Source organism: Leptopilina boulardi, unplaced genomic scaffold (assembly GCF_019393585.1).
Source record: "Leptopilina boulardi isolate dan_hultmark-lab unplaced genomic scaffold, ZJU_Lbou_2.1 LbouV2_377, whole genome shotgun sequence".
NCBI classification, from domain to species: Eukaryota; Metazoa; Arthropoda; class Insecta; order Hymenoptera; family Figitidae; genus Leptopilina; species Leptopilina boulardi.
The window spans coordinates 644082-662845 of NW_026137948.1; the positions used below are offsets into that span (position 1 = coordinate 644082).

Sequence of the window (18764 nt, forward strand, 5' to 3'; positions counted from 1 at the left end):
GATTTTTTCGACCATCGAGATATTTCGATACATTTTCATGTGCTTTGCACGCACATTATATAATTATAATTTGCAAGGTACAGATTAAAACAATTACAACGGTATATGATTTTTTGCTAATACTAAAAAAATTTAAGTATTTACATATTATGTAAATCATGAAATCTAATTTATGAGAGATTAAGGGACCCGGCCTCCCGCGGTGCTAGTTCGCTCCGACACTCGAAGTCAGGCCCCTGTCCGCATGGTGGGGGAAGGTTACTTCCCCTCACGGGAGCGAATGGATGATCCCTTTACGTGCAGGAAACCATAAAAGGAGGCGTATATTATTTTCAGTTTCAGCAAAAGAGCTATCTCTTGCAAAATAAAAAGATATTTAAATCCAAAAAAATCATTTTTTAAATATTAAATTTGCCATTTGCAGATTTTGACGATTCCATAACGATATAAATTTACACGTCTTAACATTAAAATTTTCTTTTGGAGATGTTATATAATTTCATGATTTACATAATATGTAAATACACAAATTTTATAGTATCAGCAAAAAATCATATACCGTTGTAATTGTTTTAACCTGTACCTTGCAAATATAATTATTTAAATCATTATTTTTTCAAATTCACACAATTTTTAATTTTGCAATGAAAAGCTATAAAACTATAAAAGACCCTTCCCAACGCCAGTTGGATACCTGACTCACAGATCCCTCAAATTTTAAATAATTATGTTTGCTTGATTTTAGTTACAGAGTAAAAATTCCTGAAGTGGCCCTTCCTATTTTTATAAAGTTGCAAAATTTAAAATAAGTCTTTGTTTTTTCAAGTATTTGTATCTGGTAATATGTTCACGGAGTATTTTGAAAATATTCAAAATATTTATAATATTTATTGTTACTTGAAGATTTTTTTAACCCTTTTATTAAAATAGTTATAACTATTTGAATTTTTTCATAAATTAAACAAAATTTTATGGACTTTAATAATTTTTTTTAAAAACAATTGAAATTTTAAGTGCTTTCTACATGCGATTTTAAAATTTTTTTTTGCTACGTGTTCTTTAAAATGTAGTTAACCAAGATAAAAGACATTTTAGGGAAAATGAAACGGTTTTTTATAATTTGACTTTTTTCCGAGCACTGCATATTACGCGCAAGTACTCCCGCGGGAGAGCCACGCACGTTCAACGGCGCCCAACCTGTAATATTTAATTTTTATCTGGTATCAGTTAGGTTCGCCCAATTCTCGCAAAAGAGTGTTGATTTTTCTAATTTTTATATCATTATCTACTTTTTGACACTGAAAAGTTGGATCAGATTCGTCCTCCGTTTCATCATTTTCACTAAACTCTTCATCTTTTTCTTTGTCAAAAAGTAGATAATGAAATAAAAATTAGAAAAATCAACACTCTTTTGCGAGAATTGGGCGAACCAAAGATTAAAATGTCTCGATTTTTTTGTCAGGATGATCGGACGAATGTTTCTAATATTATAGAAAATATTATTATATTATATTATAAAATATTATAATAAGTATTAAAATATATTATTATAAAATATTATATAATAAAAATTGTATATTGTAAAAAATCTAACTGATACCAGAAAAAAATTAAATACTAAAGGTTGGGCGCCGTTGAACGTGCGTGGCTCTCGCGCGGCAGTACTTGCGCGTAATATGCAGTGCTCGGAAAAAAGTCAAATTATAAAAAAACCGTTTCATTTGCCCTAAAATGTCTTTTATCTTGGTTAACTACATTTTAAAGAACACGTAACAAAAAAAATTGAAAAAATCGCGTGTAGAAAGCACTTAAAATTTCAATTGTTTATAAAAAAAATTATTAAAAATTTAAAAAAACAAATTTTTAAAAATTTTTATTTCATTACTTGAAAGTAAATTTTTTAGAAAAAAAGAATCTAGAAAACGCCTTTTTGACTTAAAAGTACATACACCCTTTTGGGGACGCATGATTATGTTCTAAAAATCATTAGTCATAATTTACATTTTATCGAATTTTATTTGTTCTAAATAGTTTTGAGCCGAATTTTTATTTGTTCGAAATAGCATTTGGCATAATTTACATCAAAGCGATTTTTTATTTGTCAGAATTTTTATTTGCTCGAATTTTCATTTAACATAATAGGCATTTTAAAGAATTTTTATTGGGTAGAATTTCATTGAATAGAATTTTCATTTGTTCGAATTATTATTTGATATAATTTCCATATAATCGATTTTTCATACTACAGAATTTTTACTTAACCGACAAATCATTTAATAGAATTTCTAATTGATAGAATTTTCATTTGTCCGAATTTTCAAATGGCCGAACAAACAATCGACAGAAAGATTTCAGCGCGATTTTTAAAATCAACCAATCACAATTTTATGAATAATTTTTGATTGGTTGATTTTAAAAATCGCGCTGAAATCTTTCTGTCGATTGTTTGTTCGGCCATTTGAAAATTCGGACAACTGAAAATTCTATCAATTAGAAATTCTATTAAATGATTTGTCGGTTAAGTAAAAATTCTGTAGTATGAAAAATCGATTATATAGAAATTATATCAAATAATAATTTGAACAAATGAAAATTCATCTGAATGAAAATTCTATTCAATGAAATCCTACCCAATAAAAATTCTTTAAAATGCCTATTATGTTAAATGAAAATTCAAGCAAATAAAAATTCTGACAAATAAAAAATCGCTTTGATGTAAATTATGCCAAATGCTATTTCGAACAAATAAAAATTCGGCTCAAAACTAATTAGGACAAATAAATTTCGATAAAATGTAAAGTATGACAAATGATTTTTAGAACATAATCATGCGTCCCCCCTTTTGTATAGTATAGACCTTTTCATGCTGATCGTTCTGTCCTTATCTAGCGCATACAATGACGCATGAGTTGGAAGAGGACAGAATGATCAGCGGCAAATTTTCGTCCCCGTATGTTCCCCCACTACCGGCCGTACTGTACCCCTCCGTTCAGTCTGACTGCATGTGTTTTCCACTTCCCCTTCTCCTGCACAATGAATTTTTTATTTAATTTTTAATTTTAATTTTCTTAGATTTTGAATTGAAATTTTTGATAATAATTTAATTTTAGTTGATTGTTGATTGAAAATTTTGATAATAATTAATTTTGACTCGAAATTTTAGAAAATAATTGAATTTTAGTTGATTTTGAATTGAAATTTTGGGTAACAATTGAATTTTATTTGATTTTAAATTGAAATTTTTTTAAAATAATTGAATTTTCTATGATTTTGAATTGAAATTTTGGATAATAATTGAATTTTAATTGATTTTTAATTGAAATTTTGGGTAATAATTAAATTTTAGTTTATTTTGAATTGGAATTTTTGAAAATAATTCAATTTTATTGTGATATTTTTTTAAAATTATAAACAATTGTTAAATTTCATTAAAATATTATTTAAAAAATAATTTTGAAATAATTGAATTTGTGATGAATTTCATTAAAATTATTAAAAATAATTAATTTAATGAAGAATTATTTTAGTTCAAAATTTGTTAAATAATTGAATTGAAGAAGATCTGAAGAAGATCTACATTTTATACTAAAAAACTGTATTTTATTAAAATAGTATATTACGATACTAGGCCAGAAAGTTGGATTTCCTGGCGGGCGTGAAATATAAGGCCGAGGCGAAGCCGAGGCCTTATATCACGCTCAGCAGGGCATCAAACTTTTTGGCCGTGTGTCGTATACAATTTTTCTTTATCCCCACTCGAAAGTACGTTTAATAATTATTATTTTTTAATAAAATGGCATTAACCATGTGTCTACTGCTGTGGCTCGCGTCAGCGCGCCCTCCCGGCCACGTAGCGAAGCTTGTAGCAGAAGGCTTAGTTACAGATGACAGGTAGCCCGCCCGACTTTTGCAAAACCGAGGCGAAGCCGAGGTTTTGCTGGTCGGGGCGGGCGTCAAAATTATATGAAAAATATAAATAAAACGCACAAAAATCCAATGCACGAATAATAATTTGGCATATGGAATTTAGTTTATTAACCATAAGGCATCTAATCACCTGTGTTGTGTCTTTGTGTATATATAGTTAACCTTTGAAAATTTTTGTTTACTTTATAATAGTGGATGAAAGTGAAAGATTTTCAGTTTAGACATTTAAAAAGAAGGAGAAAGTACAATAACACTTACACAAGTACATCTTATTTATACATGATTTGTCACTTTTTTTTAACTTAGGTTGCTTATTTTTGTGGTTATTTACCGCACTTGACACAAAACAGGCCATGAAATAAGCGTTGCTATGCCATCAAGCCTTTAAAGTCTCGTAGCCAATCAGAGCGCACGTTGTTTCTGGCCGGCCACAAAAGCCGTTCTTCCCTGAACGATTACCGACAGGGAAGTCCGTACTTTCGGGTAGGGGATACAGAAAAATTTTTTTTTAATGTAAAAAAAAGTCGAAAAAGTTGCCGTCTGACTGAACGGAGGGGTGCAGTACGACCGGTAGTGGGGGAACATACGGGGACGAAAATTTGCTGCTGAGCAGGTACACGGGGATGAGTTGGCGGCGAAAAGTGGTCTGCCCGCCTTAAATCATATTTGGTACATACTTTTGGAAAAACCATTCTTGTCTTTCTCTCTCCTACGACAGAGGCATAAGATTGTCTCACTCTGCATTTTCTTACATTTCCCAAAGACGGAAAATGCAGAGTGAGACAAACTTATGCGCCTGTAATAGGAGAGAGAAAGACAAGAATGGTTTTTCAAATAGTCGTGTGACTGTACCCTTAAATATTTTTATAATTTTTCAAGATATTTGCATTGCAAATTTCTCGACACTTTCTTTTTACAACTTCTTTATTTTTCAAAATTTTAAAAATATATTAAGAACCTTTTTTATGTCAAAAACATTGAGGTTTAACAAAAAAAATTCAAAACTATTAATTTCTTAAATAATTTATTTATAAATAAATGTTTATTTTCAATATTTAAACATGTGCGACATCTTATAAAAATTCCATGGTTTTTTAATGAGGTCTCAAAGTTTGTAAAAATATTTTTTTACAACAAAAACTTTTTGCGCAGATATTAAAATATTAAAATTAAATTATTTAAAAAATTGATATTTTTCAATTTTTTTATTAAACCTCAATGTTTTTGACATAAAAAATGTTCATAATATATTTTTAAAATTTTGAAAAATAAAGGAGTCGTAAAAAATGTGTCGAGAAATTTGCAATGCAAAAATCTTGAAAAATTATAAAAATATCTCATTCATATTTGGTACTAGTTATTTAAGACCTAAAGTACTAAAAAATCTGAGACATGACCTTTAATTGGGAATATTTCTACAACTTTTGGTGCTGTGCGGTAACAAGTCATAAATTTTTAAGTATGTATATTTAAACGTATTAAAATTTGTAGCTTGGCCTGATATGGCAAGATTATGTAAAAATTATGAAAAGTATGGAATTCTCGAGCCTTCCAAAGAATCAAGAAAGTTGCTTAAAAGAAAATTACCTACTTCGAGTGACGATGAAGATGGCGAAATTAAGGACCCCAAAAAGGCATTAAAGGAAAAAAGAGGTATGTATAATTCCTAATGACGCTTTATTTTTAAATGTTTTCTTTAAAACTATACATGTTTTTCAAGATAGCGAGCTAACTGAACATAATATAATTAAAATTATGTTTTGCAGAAAGAAGAAACAGCCATACTAGAAAATGCAAATCGAAAAAGAGGAAATGATATTCTCAGTAAAGTAAGTGTACATATATATTGCTTAAAGGTATGTGGGAACCTCCCACGTGACCTAGTACGGGATAATGTATTTTGGTAGGATGCGACAGCAAAGCTAGTGTCGTTTAAATGTACACTGCAAAAAACTGGCCATCTTTAAGTTGCAAAATACTTCTTGATTTAAAACTTTTTCCGCATATTTTAAAACAATATATTTCTTGCTTTCTGAAGACAGTCAGTTTTTGGAGTATATTTTCATCGTAATTTTGGTTTTGAATGTAATAGATAAAGAAAGTATTGAAATTCTAATTTCAAATACTATGTATGAATATTTCTCAGGTTGAGGAACGGTATCAGGAAGAAATAAACTTGGCTGAAGTAGATCTTACGTCTGCTACAAAATCACGGGATGAAGTTTTACAAACACACAATGTAAACGGAGATGATATTTCCAATGCAGGTTTGTAAAACCATAATCAAATTATAAAAATTATAGGCTAAGTATATATATATATATATATATATATATATATATATAAAGCTAAGCCATTATATAAAAATTATAACTAGTGTCTTATACGAGATTCCATCCTTATTTTAGTTACGATAGATACTGTCATAGATGTAATAAGAAAATCGGAGCAAATTATGACTGATTTGGTGATGAATTTGCAAACAGGTGTGTTTGCGAAATTAATGAGTATGAGCAAAAAAATTGAAGATTTAGAACATAGTAATAGGAAGCTAAGTGAACAAGTAAATAGACTACATCAGACTTATGAAATGGTTTGTTTAAAATAACGTACATACAATTGGCGAACATGATATACTTAAAACTAAAACTTTGTTAAAATTAATTTGCATAATCAGACAGTTCTCAATACACAAGAAAGTAGCGAATTTTCTTTCAAAGCTAGATCTAACCATTCTACGAGTCGTGAAGCAAATGGAATTCAGAATAATATAAGTGAGTTTTATAAAAATGAAGATTCAATAAACTGTGCCATATTAAATTATCATAGTCACTGTATATCAAATGGAGATTAAGAAATGAAATTTGTACTATTTTTAGTAAAACGTTCACATCAACACCAAAAAATTTTACACGGAAGATCAACATCGGTGAAAAGCAGGCCAATTGGAGTAAGCTCGACTGCGATAAAGGAAATCTCACCTCCTCAAAGTAAATCGCAGTTAACATTGCTTAAAGTAAAGAACGCTACAGTCTTGCCTAAGGTAGTAAAAATCTATTAATGATATTAAGAAATTAAAAATTTGGATTAAAAAATTTCTTTTTATAGATGCGTGACTTAATTCAAATTACGGAAGAAATATCAATACCATACGAGGTAATTTTAAGAATAAGAAATAAGAACTCTCGATCAATGACAAATGACCTTCTTAGTCATTTTTACCAAAAAAGTGAACTAATTAGTTTATCTCGGACGGGTGGAACATGTAATGCAAACAAGAGAACAACGCATACTACAACTGCATTAAATCCAAGCATTGAAAACGCTATTTACAGTAAGTACATTTAGAATAAAAAATCTTATATACATTATGGTAAAAATACAATACATATATTTAAAAATATTTTTATAGGTTACGTTAATATATACTTTCCTAATGAGGAAAACCTATCGAAAACAATTAAAAGTACAATCACTCAGAAACTTAATAATGCAAAGAGAATAAAATCAAATAATATCCAGAATTCTGAAAGATTGTCGGATTCAATTATTTTGTGAGTAAAAAAATAAACAATTAAATAGTTGTAATTACTTTTTATAATAATTAAATTAAATATTCATTCTTTCAGAGATTCTATGCTTTCTGAGTTTAATACTAACTCCTCTGAACATTCTATTTCCAACTTTAATAACAGAGGAAGGACTAGTACTCCTATTAATGACGAAGATCTGACTGTACGCTTAGAACAGGAGTAGATAAAGTACAAATAAATAGACAATATATTAAAATATGTATAGCATTATTTTTTGATCTCAAGTCATCTATTTTATTTAAATAAATATAAAATTTGTTTATATAAAAATTTATATGTGGGCAAATCTCACGAGATGGGGGCAAATTTCGTACTGTGATGTCAATGTGGGAAAATTGCTCCATATTATCAATCCACGTTTTTATAATTTAATAATATTACTCGGAAGCTCCGAATGTTATGCTGACTCTACATTTAATATTATATTATAATAATATATTAATATAATAATTATATTATTATTATAAAGAATTAATTTTCTTAAAGTTCTTCGACTTTAAGGATAACATTCAAGGAATATCCCTGTGATATTGAGAGAATATTCCTGTCACTTATAAAATTCTAAATTGAGGACCCCGATTCTATAAGGGGCTCTACGCTTGAGACAGCCGCCTTGCGACCAGTCAGGTGGTCCAAAAATGGAAAAAAATAAAATTTTTTAAAAACGCTATCCTCTAGGAAATAGAAATCCGTACATTTTTTTCCTTAGAGATTTTTTATAAAACAAATATTAAACTTAATAGAGTGAATTTTATTCAGTTTATACTATTTAAGACGACAATCATAAAAAATTCATAAAAAGATTCATAAAAATTGTTATTATTTTATATTCAAATTTTTTTATTACAATAAAGTTTTAATTTTAAAAATATGTTTTTTTTCAACCTTCTAATGAAAAAATTATCGAGGGAATTTTCATTCTGGAAAAAGTTCTCGCGACAAAGTTTTTCCTTAACTATTAAGGAAGTTTTTCAAAAGTTTGGAAAGTAATTTTCTAAGTAATAAGGAAGTTATAAGGAAAATATTGAAAAATTATTTTTCCTTCAGCAGCAGCCATGACACCTCACGGCTTAGTTTCTTCAGGGGCGTTCTTATTATACAATTCGCCCTTATTATTTTTCCTTTTTCAAAATGTATAAATACTGATTTCAAATCTGAATATAATTCTTAATAAGTATATTGGACATATGTTTGTTTATTAACAAAAATAGAATACAAAAAATCGGACAAGTGCGACCCTATTGAAAAAACACGTATAATTATACGTATAATAATATGTATTATTATATGTCTCATGTTGATTCCACATATACGAAACGCGCGCGTTTTATGCTGACGCGTGTCGCTAGCGACAGAGTGGTATACGTATTAAACTATACGTATATCACTCTATCGCTAGCGTTACGCGTCAACAAATACGTATCCCACTCTGTCGCTAGCGATACGCGTCAGCGCAAAACGCGCGCGTTTCGTATATATCGAGGGTTCTGTACTCGAAGCAAACTTGTTTGGTATAAAAACAAAAAAATTTTAAAAATATGTGTTGTATGTCACATAATATAAGTGATACAAAAAGGAACTATTTTTTTTTAAATTTAAGAAAATTGTTCCTCTTCGTATCACTTATATTATTTGACATACAACACATATTTTTAATTTTTTTTTGTTTTTATACCAAAAGAGCACCCCGGTGACACTTGTACCATTTTCTATAGGAATAAACTCGGCTGAGAACTGACCGTCGCCACCAGTGGCGCTGGCTGTGTAGTGGGAACATTTCAATGAAAATGCATGGGATAACACAGAAAAATTTACTTTTTACTTATTAAAGTTTATTTAATCGTGTTTATTTGGGCATATAATTAATTTAGAAACTTTTAAACATATTTTATAATATAATTAACTTTAGAAAAGAGTGAAGTTTTTTATTTATAACGAAAAATATGTACCAATTCCTGGCGGGAAATTCAAATTAAGTAATTATTATGTACTCATCAAATATCACAAATAAAAGTATTTAACAATTTATTATAAATATTGTTAAATATTAGAGAATAAATATCAGCAATTAATAAAATAATAATTTATAATAATAAAAATTTATTTTATTTGGATTTCCCGCCAGGAATTGGTACATATTTTTCGTTATAAATAAAAAACTTCACTCTTTTCTAAAGTGAGTTATATTATAAAATATGGTTAAAAGTTTCTAAATTAATTATATGCACAAATAAACACGATTAAATAAACTTTAATAAGTGAGAAGTAAATTTTTGTGTGTTATCTCATGAATTTTCATTGAAATGTTCCCACTACACAGCCAGCGCCACCGGTGGCAACGGTCAAATCTGGTCTGAGTTTCAACTCAAGAGTGTCACCGGGGTGCAAAAGAGGAACACTTTTCTTAATTTTTTTTTAAATTGTTCCTTTCTTTTTTTTTATATATTATTTAACATACATACTACACATATTTTTTAAACATTTGTTTTTATACCAAATAAGTTCGCTTCAAGTACGGAACCATCGATTTCAGTGCGAGTGTTTATTTTATTTTTATTATTTTATTTTTATTTTTTAAGAAGTATAAAAATTGAAATAGAAAAAAGGGTAAGAGAAAATAGAAGATAAACTTTTTATTAATTACTTTTAAATATTCTATATTTAATTAATAAAAATGTACTTTTCCGTAAATTATTACACGGAGAGACCGCCAGTTGGAAAAATTACTAAAAAAATTTACAAGTAGCGGAAATAAGGTTACATTGTCAAATATTGCTGTAGGAAATCGAAAATTCTACTAGCAGCATACTTAAGGGGTTATGCCACTCTAGAGACCGAAAAAATAGGTGTTTTATGTGAATTTTTTTTAGAAAAACCATAAAGTCAATTAAAAATATAATATAAGAAGTTTATTATACATCTTTTTAGGTGTAAAAAAATAATTTCTTATAAATATTTCTTGAAGAATGGTGGCGCTGTAGCGGTCGTCCTTCGACTCCTCTATGGTTCAAGGGGTACGTGGCCGAACTAACTGCTCCTGTAAATTTTAAAATATCTTGATTATCTAAATTTTTTTTTATTATATATTACAATAGCTAAAGTAACACGTAGGATTTTTTCGATATATTAATTCATGATCAAATGGCGCACTTCTAAAGTTAAACTTTCTAATTTCGACTAAAAAACCATCAGTTAATAGTTAATAACAAATGAACTATATAGAATAAAAAAAAAATCCTACGTGATACCTTAAAAAATGTATTTTTAAAGATGTGTGTCAAATTTGAACCTAATCGGTTGGAAATTGTACGAGTTGTTGGTTCGGCCAACTCGAAAAATGTAGTTTGGAGATAAACGCGTTTAAAGTTTTAAGTTGTAAAAAACTTAAATAATTTCACAATACCTTTAATCTGCAATGCCTGCACCATATAATTGACCACTATAGTCTAGCAAGTAACTAGCGCCTTTGAAAACATCTGCCGTATACCTGCTGTAGATCCTTCAAATATTACCCCCCGTAGAACTTACAAAATGAGCTCGCCGCGTACCGTGCAGCCTTGCAAGGAACTTCGAAAATAAATTATTTAGAGATCTTTCCGAGCCATAATCCTGCAATATGTTATTTCTGAGACCCTAAGGAACTATTTAAAGCAAAAAAAAAAAAGCGATTTTTTGAAAATCCTAGAGTGGCATAACCCCTTAATAAAACCTGTAGACTATAGTAAAATTGTACACAAATTGGAATAGAAATTACTATAGTCTACAGTTTTATTAAGTATGCTGTATGACAAAGTAACCTTATTTCCGCTACTTGTAAATCTTTTTAGTAATTTTTCCAACCGGCGGTCTCTCCGTGTATATACTAATTTACTTATCATTCCTTAACAACGTTATGTAAATTGATCCGAATCAACTTCGCTATATTTTTTCTGTAATTTTCAAGTAAAAATACGTAAGTGTACGAAATTTGAGCTCTTTATGTCAAAAGATGTGACCGCTAGGGGGGGGGGTACATAGACATTTTTAGGTATTTTTCGTACAAATTCATGGTATTTCCTTGACAACGCTATGATAATCAACTCTAATCATGCTCGTTATATTTTTTTGTATTCTACACGTAAAAATACGTTAAAATATATAAATTTGAATTCCTTTAAACAAAATTTTGTTCGTTTTTGGTGGAAAAATACATTTTTTCCCTAAAATTGTCATTTTTTCTTGAAAAACTTGATAATCAACTCTAATCATGACCGCTTTTTTTTCTTGTATTTTTCCCGTAAAAATACATTTGTACACTAAATATGAACTGTATGGGTTGAATATTGTGTGCGCTAGGGAGAATAAACAATTTTTTTCGAAATTTTTTATTTTTCCTTGACAACGCTATGTAAATTGATATATATATGGGATGTTCCACGTCAAGCGGACCAAAGCTCTGCCCAAAATTGCACGCAATATAAATAAACTTATAATATATAAAAATGTTCGTACACATGTAAACTTTCAAAAAATGAGTGGCAAATTAAAAAATTTATAATAATGCTTTTGTTATAACAATTATAAACAATCATAAATGGAAATGCATAAGTAAAAAAATGTCTCATTTAAAGACAAAAATTTAAAAATCTAAAGTCATAGTTGTTTTTAAAGTTTTCGGGGTCGCTGATTACGAATCTGATGTCAGAATTGAAAAATTCAAAATGGCGGATCCAATATGGCGGCCGAATTTTAAAAAAATCGTCCAATTCGCTTAAAACTTATTATTCGGGGGTTTTCGGGGTCGCTGATTACGAATCTGATGTCAGAAATAAGAAATTGATTATGTTGAAACTTAAACAAAGAGGGGGTCCTTTATGTTTATTTCATAAACATTTTGCTTCCTTCTTGTGTAAAGCAAAAAATTTGCTTCCTCGTGGAGGAAGCTATGAATTTCTCTAATTCGATTGATTAAATTAAAATATTTCGAGTTAAAAATTGATTTAAATTAATAAAAATTTTTGGAAAAGTAAGAAAATTTCAATTCTTTTTGGGTGTAACATATACTTTATATTATATATACGAATCGATTCGTTTCAATGCAAGGAATTAAATTATTTTATTTATTAACTTGAAATTAAAAAAACACAAAATTTTTTAGCTAAAATGTGAAATTTTGATTTTTTAACTTTCATTAATTCTTTAAATTTCAATCGAATCTATACTTTGTATATACCAATGGATTCGTCTTGACGTAAGAAAGACGATTATATTATATATTACCTTAAATTTTTCTATTTAAAAATTTTTCAATTAAAAAAATGTTTACCATTTTTAAAAATTTTATAAACGAAAAGACTGCAAAGCTTCCTTTACGAGGAAGCAAAAACATTTGAATGATAAGTACTTTTATATTTGATTAAAATAATTTTTTTTGTGTAGAATTTTCATTTGCCCGAATTATTAATATTCTATAATGTAAAAAAACTGTTTAATGAAAATTGTTTCTAATAATAATTTGGAGTTATAAAAATTGCTCTAAAAGAAAATTATTTCACAAGGAATTCTTGGAAATGAAAATTCTAACATATAATTTTAAGAACCCGTTTTGTTTGTGAAAATTGTGATTTTTATTTATCACTTAATTTTTTAATTATTTTGAATTAATTTCTATTTAATAATTTAACATAATTTTGCTTTTTATTATTTGTAAAGATTTCGTCAAATTTAAATATTCGCGCTCTTAATATATAACTCTTATTTTGTCCGCGAGGTGGCGAAATCGTACATAAGGTCGATTCTTTCATTAAAGAGCCGCGTTTTCTATATTTTCCGCATGGTGGCGCAATCGTAAATGAGGTAATTTCTCTCATCAACGAGATGCGTTGTGAAACGTATAAATACGAGAGACTTTCGATACAGAAATATTACGAATTTTTCGTGTACTTTTGCAGGTAGGTATTCTTGTGCATTTCAAACATAAAAAAATCAGTTCTTTTCAGAGCTATTCCTTTCCATTTTTCCTTCTATTTTTCGTTTTTTTCTCAGTCATATCTTTTTAAATTTTTTTAAAACTTTTCATTTTCATCTCTACATTTCTTTCTCCAGTCATTTTTTCAAATCATTGTTTTATTCTTCTCTTTCTGTTCTTCCTTCTTCTGATACTTTCTTTCCTATTTCTAGTTCTTTTTTTGTTTATTTTCAGCGACTTTCTTCTGTCATTTTTATTTTAATTGTCAAAAGGTAAGTTTTTTCAATTTTGCATTGAAAGTTCTTCCTTTCTTTTCGAAATTGTTTAATTTCAAAATTATCATTTCCATCATGTCAGGCGGTGAAAAGAAAACTTCTAACTATCCGCTTCATGTAGATAGATGCATTAACCCCTTAAACCGTGAAAATCACAAAGGTTCAGATTTAAGGATAATGTCAAAGATATTATTAAAACAATTTCCTCAAGTACCAGAAAATGCAAGAATTTGCTCTCAATGTCGTAAATTATGTAATAAAAGTGTTGTCACTAGTGATTTTGATAATTCATTGACAGAAGAGCCAGAGAGTAAACGGAAATGTTTGTCAAGAGAAGAACAATTAGAACAACTTTTAACGGGGTTAAAGGATAAATTTTCTTCTTTACCAATGAACGATCCTCTACGCATGTCTATACTGACAATTTCTCCTGAATGCTGGACTGTACGACAAATTGCGTCAGAGTTTGGTACTTCAGAGAGACAAGCAAGGAAAGCCAAACATTTGAGAAAGAATGGTGGAGTTTTGGCAACACCTGAATCAAAACTTGGTAAAACACTACCTGAGGAAACAATTGATAAAGTTAAAGATTTTTACGAGTGTGATCAGAATAGTCGTATTATGCCAGGTAAAAAGGATACTGTTTCCGCTAGAGTGAATGGAAAAAAATGATACTACAAAAAAGACTTTTGCTTGTAGACATTAAAGTGTTGCATAATCAATTTAAGGAGCAGTATCCTGAATTTCCAATTGGCTTGTCGAAATTCGCTGAATTGCGACCCAAAAATTGTGTCTGCGCAGGATCAGCAGGTACACAAAGCGTCTGTGTGTGTGTGTGATTCATCAAAATTTCAAGTTGATGATTGAATCCATAAATTATGAAAAATTGATACCTGATTCAGAGAATAGGATAAAAGATTATAAAGACTGCTTTAAATTTGCTTTATGTGAAAATCCTGGACCATCCTGTTTGCTTTTAGAGTGCACCTTATGCCCCGGCGTGGAAAACTTTTCAAATATGATTTTAAACCTTTTGGAAGAAAATGAAATATCTGAAATCATTTGTAGTTGTTGGCAATCAACTGATAGATGCACTCTGACGAAAAAATATTATATTGCAAGGGACTTTGTAACCGAATTATCTAGTCAATTAACAAAACTATTGCCACACCATTACATTGCAAAAAATCAATCGGAATATTATCAAGAGAGGAAAAGAAACCTCCAAGAAGGCAAAGTGTTACTACAGTGTGATTTTTCTGACAACTACGCCTATGTTGTACAAGATGCTGTACAAGGTTTTCATTATAATAATGACCAATGCACAGTGCATCCTGCAATTTTTTATTATAAAGAAAATGGTGAATTAAAGCATTGCAGTATTGTCTTGCTATCCGAATCTACTACGCATGATACTGCAGCAGTCTACATACTGCAACAAAAAGTTATTGCAGACATTAAAAAAGTTTGCACAAATGTTAAAAAAATAATAATTTTTACTGATGGTGCTAAACAGCATTATAAAAACAAATTTCAAATGATGAATTTAGTTCATCACGAAGATGATTTTAATGTTCTGGCAGAGTGGCATTTCCATGCAACCGCTCATGGAAAAGGAGCATGCGATGGCATAGGAGCAGTTTTAAAGAGAGAAGCCACTCGAGCTAGCTTACAAGCTAAACCAGAAAATGCTATTTTGAATGCCACTAGTCTATTTACATGGGCTAAAGAGCACATTAAAACGACACGATTTATCTATTACACAAAACAAGAGCATGAAAAAATTAAGCGTTCATTAAATAAAAGATTTTCCAAAGCTCCTTCAGTTACAAAAATCCAATCAGCACACTCATTTATAGTTACTTCAGACAAGAAGCTAGTAGTATTTAGGTACTCAAATGCAACCACACCACTCGCAGTTATCCAATACTAGAGTAGTAATGAGTAACTGCAAAAAATATTTTGAATACGAAAACCTATAGTTTACAAGATCCATACAAATGATCTTTTTATTAATATTTTTTTTCTTTAATCTCTCGTGACAAATTCGTGATCGGCAACTTAAAAAGCTCCAGAGTAACAAGTTTTAAATATTTTTAATAGTTTTTTTTAATAATCTTCCGCCCTATTAGGTCCGCCATTTTAAATTTCTTATTTCTGACATCAGATTCGTAATCAGCGACCCCGAAAACCCCCGAATAATAAGTTTTAAGCGAATTGGACGATTTTTTTAAAATTCGGCCACCATATTGGATCCGCCATTTTGAATTTTTCAATTCTGACATCAGATTCGTAATCAGCGACCCCGAAAACCCCCGAGTAACAAGTTTCAAACGAATTGGACGATTTTTTTAAAATTCGGCCGCCATATTGGATCCGCCATTTTGAATTTTTCAATTCTGACATCAGATTCGTAATCAGCGACCCCGAAAACCCCCGAGTAATAAGTTTTAAGCGAATTGGACGATTTTTTTAAAATTCGGCCGCCATATTGGATCCGCCATTTTGAATTTTTCAATTCTGACATCAGATTCGTAATCAGCCACCCCGAAAACTTTAAAAACAACTATGACTTTAGAATTTAAAATTTTTGTCTTTAAATGAGACATTTTTTTATTTACGCATTTCCATTTATGATTGTTTATAATTGTTATAACAAAAGCATTATTATAAATTTTTTAATTTGCCACTCATTTTTTGAAAGTTTACATGTGTACGAACATTTTTATATATTATAAGTTTATTTATATTGCGTGCAATTTTGGGCAGAGCTTTGGTCCGCTTGACGTGGAACATCCCATATATATATCTGTTGTTGGAGTCATAAGAAATTTAAAAAAAAATTTGGTATGATTTTTAAGTCTTTTTTTCAAATGCGAGACAAAATACTGAAATAAAAAAAAATAAAAAATTTTCAATTATTTTAACTATTATATATATAATATATGAGGCATTTTTTGTCAACGCGGACACCCCCCTCTCGCCCAAATTCTTTTCATTTTAAATTCATGTTTAATGGCTTAAATTTTAGTTAAAGGAATATTGAAATCTGAGTGGCATATTTCCAAATACAAAGGGCTAAAAAGGCCTCAAACATTACTTTTTGGATTGTTCAAAATGAATTAGAGTAACTTTTTATTGGTAAATTTGAAGAATAACCTTTATATTGGATCCTATATTTTGTTTTTGGATATATGCCACTCAGATTTCAAAAGTATATTCCTTTAACTAAAATTTAAGCCATTAAACATGAATTTAAAATGAAAAGAATTTGGGCGAGAGGGGTGTCCGCGTTGACAAAGAATGCCTTATATATATATATATATATTTCTCCTGTAATCTTCACGCGAAAATACATATGTGTACCAAATTTCAGCCCTCCAGATAAATTCGTGTGGCTGCTAAGGGGGGTACACGATTTTTAAAAAACCGATATTAATAGGGTTCCGAACCGAGTACAGAACCCTAAAAATATATTTTTTATAACAAATAAATAATTATTTTTACATGTTCAAATGTAGGCCGAATTATATAATAAGAATGCCCCTGAAGAAACTGAACCGTGAGGTGTCATGGCTACTGCTGAAGGAAAAGGAAAAATAGTTTTTCACTATTTTCCTTATAACTTCTTTACTTCTTAAACAATTAATTTTTTTGGAAAAACTTCCTTACTATTTAAGGAAAAACTTTGTCGCGAGAAGTTTTTCCAAAATGAAAATTCCTTTGATAACTTTTTCATGAGAAGGTTGAAAAACACATATTTTCTAAATTAAAATAACTTTATTGTTAGTTAATATAAAATAATTACAATTTTTTTGAATTTTTTTATGATTGTCGTCTTTAATAGTATGAACTGAATAAAATGCACAAAATTTCAAAAAAAAATCTATCAATATTTGGCAAAATTACGACGAGTTATGTTTTAAAAGTCTATTAAATTATCGTAAAAAATTTTTCTACTTTTTTCCCTCTATTAATTTTAATATTTGTTTTATAAAAAATCTCAAAGGAAGAGAAGGTGCGGATTTTTATTTTCTACAAGATAGCGTTTTTAAAAAATTTTATTTTTTTCCATTTTTTAAAATGTTAAAATGTACTTCTTAAATGTAGACAAAAGATAATTCATATTGAAAAACATTTTGCCATTAATTTAAAAATTAAATTTTTTTTGTCAAAAAGTCCCTATCTCGTGAGATTTTTCCATATATGTGTGTGTATCTATTAATGTATACATATATATATATACATTTTATTACCTGTCTTCTTTTTTCTTCAGTCTTTTTCCGAGATTGTAGAGTTGATGCAGGAACTGTCATATTTTTCCAATCAAAAAGATATTTTCTATAAGGCCCTCTTACTTTTTTCTCTTCCATTGTTGCAGTACACGTATTATATCAAAAAAATTGTTTTTGATATTTTGTTTTCACTATACACTCATTTTGCTTAAAATATTAAACAGAAAAAACGCTGGATAAATTTTGTTGCAGCTAATATTAACCAATGTTAATTCACAGAGACGGTGGTGCCCGCAACTCGGATAAAATTTGTTGCAGTTAATTTTTATACCGATTTTGGGAAAAAGTTCTAATTTTTTTTATTGTGTCAGAACATATGCTGTCCGTTGTCGTGTTCTCAGTGTACTGGTTAAAATTGTACTAAAGTTCAAAAAGGACAAATTTTCAAATCTCATTTAATTCACATTAGGCAGTAATAATGAGAGATACTAATAATGGTAATAATAATGAAAAATCCATTAAACAGCTATTAGTATTCTGTTATACTATACTACGTAGTGTAAAATTATACTAAAATGTATGGTAAGCTTGCATCGTAAATCTGAAGTAAACTTACCCTGAAAGGTTGAGATAAGCTTACATATTAAACTATGAAGCATAAATGAATAAGTTTTAATTTTATTTATTAATAATATTTCAACTTACTATGTAACATTAAAATACCCCTACAATAAATTTACCTCATAGTTTACAATAACATTATAAAAAAAAACATCTAGTAAAAATT

General features: G+C 29.0%; 1 protein-coding gene and 1 long non-coding RNA gene across 8 annotated transcripts in view; both read right to left on the reverse strand.

Annotated features, from left to right (window-relative positions):
• The window catches only part of LOC127287886 (pseudouridylate synthase 7 homolog), a 757063-nt gene that overhangs the window by 149845 nt on the left and 588454 nt on the right, over positions 1-18764 (reverse strand). The window lies entirely within an intron of this gene.
• On the reverse strand, positions 10408-11211 carry LOC127287904 (uncharacterized). Its single transcript, XR_007843962.1, has 2 exons — positions 10924-11211; positions 10408-10557 (listed from the first exon to the last, which is right to left on the reverse strand). It is a non-coding gene; the product is annotated as an uncharacterized LOC127287904 (long non-coding RNA).